The 4,506-nt window shown below is 48.2% G+C and overlaps 1 pseudogene; it reads left to right on the top strand.

Moving 5' to 3' along the window:
• Positions 1-1,930: 1,930 nt before the first annotated feature.
• Positions 1,931-2,077, top strand: LOC115029926 (annotated as a pseudogene).
• The last annotated feature ends 2,429 nt before the right edge of the window (positions 2,078-4,506 follow it).

The raw sequence follows: 4,506 nt of genomic DNA, 5'->3' as shown, positions 1-4,506 counted from the left end.
ACACATGCACAGACACCCAGGCACACAAATGCATGCACACATACACACATGCACAAACACATGCTGAAACACATGCACACACACATGTGTGCGCACACACACACATACAGAAACATACATGCATGTACACACACAGTCGCACACACATACACAGACACCCAGGCACACAAATGCATGCACACATACACACATGCACAAACACATGCTGAAACACATGCACACACACACACACACATACAGAAACATACATGCATGTACACACACAGTCGCACACACATGCACAGACACCCAGGCACACAAATGCATGTACACATACACACNCACACACACATACAGAAACATACATGCATGTACACACACAGTCGCACACACATGCACAGACACCCAGGCACACAAATGCATGTACACATACACACATGCACAAACACATGCTGAAACACATGCACACACACATGTGTGCGCACACACACACACACATACAGAAACATACATGCATGTACACACACAGTCGCACACACATGCACAGACACCCAGGCACACAAATGCATGCACACATACACACATGCACAAACACATGCTGAAACACATGCACACACACACACACACACACACACACACATGTGTGCATACACACACACACAGGCAGGAACATGCCTATGCATTCACACACACATGCACACAGTCACATACTTGTACACAAATGCACACACACCTGAACACAAGACCTGCACAATGCATTCACACACATCCATACACATGCACACACACCCACTTACATGCACATACAAACATACACACACACACACACATACACACACACACACACACGGGTTTTATTCCTCTTGTGTGCTCTGCGGCCCCCTCTGTTTTGTTCCATTCCTCTGCTCTGACCTTTCTAAGCACTGTTCTCCATGTCTCCCCCCTTGAAAGCCCCCACCACGCTCATGGCCCCTTAGTAATTTCCCAACCCCACGAGTCTTCCAAATGAAGTACGCACATGTGAAGTTGGAAAGCTAACACTCACAAATGAAAGGAAAGCTGTGAGCTGTGTCTTTCTGGGTCTGTATTACCTCAGAACGATTTTCTCCAGCTCCACACATTTACTTGTGAATTTAATAATTTTGTTTTTCTTAACAACAGAATAGTATTCCATACTGTGACTCTTTAGTGCTGCACTGATGGCCTGAGCCCTGCCCTCTCATCTCTTGAATGAGTTTGCACTTGAGGCTCTCCTGGAGGTCCTGGCTGCCCGTATTAATGGTCTAGGGAATCCCAGCTGTCTGCAAAGTATCTCTGGGGACACCTGGATGTCCACAAGCCTCTACTGGAGAGGTGTGGCAGATGCAAAGCCACGGGAAAGCAGGTCCTCTCCTTGAGATCTCTTGCCTTCTGCTCTCCAGTTTCTCCTGCTTCCTACCCTCTGAGGAGGCCTTTGATCGCTGTGCTCTCTGCCCCTCTCTGGGTCTTCCACGGCTCTCTGCAGATGCCCTAGCCTGCTACAAGCCTCATAGCTATCATCACTGGAGGCCATGTTCTCCATAGGAGCAAGGTTGTGGTTTTCCTGTGGAAAGTTCCCGATGAGAACCACACCTTCTCTGGACCCTTGCTTGAGGCTAATTAGAACATCGATGCTCAGTAGAGGTTAGAATGTCTCCAGAGCCAGGTTGTCTCTGGCCATCTTTTGTCTCCTGGATGCCATTTATGACTCCACTCTGTGTTACATGGCATCTTTGCCACCGTTGGGTAAGTCCCAGGGAACGTAGGAAGAGATCACTTGTTTTCAGCCGAGCAGAAGACGGAGAATGCTCCTGGTTTCTAGGGTGTCTAGCAGACTTCCCCCCTCCTTCCCCATGCTGTGCCTCTGTGATGTTCCCATGGATGAATCTGAAAAGTGACTCAGGACTGTGCCGTTACTGTAACCTTTTTATCACTGTGTACCTGGCAGGGGAGACACCGTGACCAAGGAAGTGGTTTTTCTAGGCTGAGGCTCATCTCTTGCACTTGGGGTCTCCCCAAATGCAGGAAAATCGTTGCATAACTTGTGGTAGCTGGGGACTACATTTACACTCTTCCCTGAGAATTAAAAAAAATAATTAAAAACTTCATCAAGTTTGGAACAAGGTATTTGGGGGTAAGCTAAGTCTGCGTCCCCAGGCTCTGGTCACTCTTATTTGGCTTCTGAATAAACTCCTTTTGGAGGGGAGAGTGGTGCTTTTGCATTGACAGTGGAGATATAAAGGGAATGGCTTAGAGGCCATGCCAGGCTTCTTCATGCAGCTGTGAAGCTGGGGAATGATTGTAATGGGATCCACCGCATCCAGGGGACCAGGCAGACTCCTCACGGTATGCACTCCGAGCCCCACTGTGGAGGATGTGGGTGGGGGGTGCTGGTAATCAGGCAGTTCTAAGTGGTCATGCTGGTTGCTGTAGAGAATAGACACAGGGCAGGCAGAAACCCAGCTGAACACTTCTTCAGGTGAACGATGGGTGGCCCTGAACTTGATGGGAGACATGGGAGCGGTGCCCAAGGCTGTGACTCGTAGCTCAGGCCTCTGGGCCTCCCTGTGGGAGAGGAAGAGGAGCAGCAGTTACCACAACGTGTTCATCTGAGCCGCTGAGCCTGGAGATGCCCTGTAGGATGGGTGCTCTGAACCATGAGAGCTGCTCCCTGCGTATGTCAAGTCGGCTCTAGGTGGCATTCGATGTGGAAGGGAATGGCTGAAATATGCAAGCCTCCACTTCTGCAAGAAAACTGGGCCAGGGAGGCAGATATGGACACGGCTGAATCCAGGAGAAGGCCCACTTAAAGCCACAGGTCATCAAAGTCAACAGTGGTGTTAGTTAGAAACCCCTGACAGCAGGAACAGGGCTGTCCTGACTCTGTTGCCTGCTGTTGGATCCTTCCCCCTAACGGGGCTGCCTTGTCTAGCCTCAGTAGAAGATGAGCCTAGTCCTACTGCAATGTGCCAAGGAGGGTTGGTATCCTTGGGAGACCTCCTATTTTCTGAAGAGAAAGGGAGGCATGGGGAGGTAGAAGGGAGGGGTTGGAAGGAGCGGAGGGAGGAGAAGTTGGGATCAGGATAAATTAATTAATTAATGAATGAATTAATTAATAAACAAGCAAAAGGTCAGCAAAAGGTGAATGACTAGGGTGAAAGCCAGGGCTGCTCTGGCCATTTGGAAACACTTCAAGCCATAGCTGCTGTGCGCCGCCATCTTCATTCTGAGAACATGTGGTATGATATAATAACGGGGTGGGAGCATTGCCAACTGAATTTTGACTTGTAGTTTGCTCCTTAGGGAGTGGGAAAAATATATCCACCATGCCTCTATGTAAGAGCAGGAGCTGGGAAACCTTCCCAGAATCCAGACACCACCAGACCAACAAGTGCTATCTTGACGGCATGCTGCCTGCCTACGTGCCCAGCAGCAGCTTTCAGGTCCTTGTCTGACTCCAGGATGTCGAGCTCAGGAGAGTGCCATAAGAGAGATGCAGAAACATGGAAGGAAAGAGAGGTGCATGGAGGGGCCCCCTGAGCCTTCGCATAAGCGAGGGCATTTCAGTGCACAGGAGTGGGGACAAGTGACTCAGAAAAAGAGCTTGCATTAATAAACAAATCTTATTTTTTGCAAAGGGGAGATAGGCAGGGAAAGGCTGTGTGCTCCTCCTGAATTAATGGATAGTTAATTATTCGTTAATGATGTACAGTAGGTGATGGTGTCATCTATTCACAGCTGAGACACACCGATGGATCACTGTTAGGATTCCAGGAGAATGTGAATACCACCATCACCCCTAAAGAAAGCTGTCAATAATTAAAAACAAAAATCAACCATAGAAAAATACTTCGCCATTAAATTGAAAAAACAAACAAACAAACAAAACAGCCCCATTGCCCTAGTACCTTGAGTTTGAATAGGCAGGGAAAGCTGAACAACCTTTATGGAAACAGTCTTTGTGGCACAGAGCCTGCAATTAAAGAGACAAAGACAGTTCAGTGAATAGCACATTAGAAATAATGATTAAAATTCCAAGTGTTATTCTCCGTAACCCAGACTGAATGTCAGAGGAGCCAGCATCAGAAAGCACGATGAAGAAGACGAGACACTCCCCAGACAACCCTGAATCCAGAGTCTGAGTCTCAGACCCAACAGCCCATCGTCCGAGGATGTGGACTTGGAGGTACCTTTTTCTTTTATTAGGTATTTTCCTCATTTACATTTCCAATGCTATCCAAAAAGTCCCCAATATACTCCCTCCCCCCACTCCCCTACCCACCCACTCCTACTTTTGGCCCTGGCATTCCCCTGTACTGGGGCATAGAAAGTTTGCAAGTCCAATGGGCCTCTCTTTCCAGTGATGGCCGACTAGGCCATCTTTTGATACATATGCAGCTAGAGTCAAGAGCTCCTGCATCCCTGCTCAAATCCCCTTACATCCCAGTCTGACAAGAACTCTCACTTTGGGTACAAAGGAACTGTAAACTGAACACCATTTTGGTAAAA

This window comes from Mus caroli, chromosome 18 (genome assembly GCF_900094665.2).
Source record: "Mus caroli chromosome 18, CAROLI_EIJ_v1.1, whole genome shotgun sequence".
Classification (NCBI taxonomy): Eukaryota; Metazoa; Chordata; class Mammalia; order Rodentia; family Muridae; genus Mus; species Mus caroli.
This window is presented reverse-complemented; position numbering and strand designations above follow the sequence as displayed.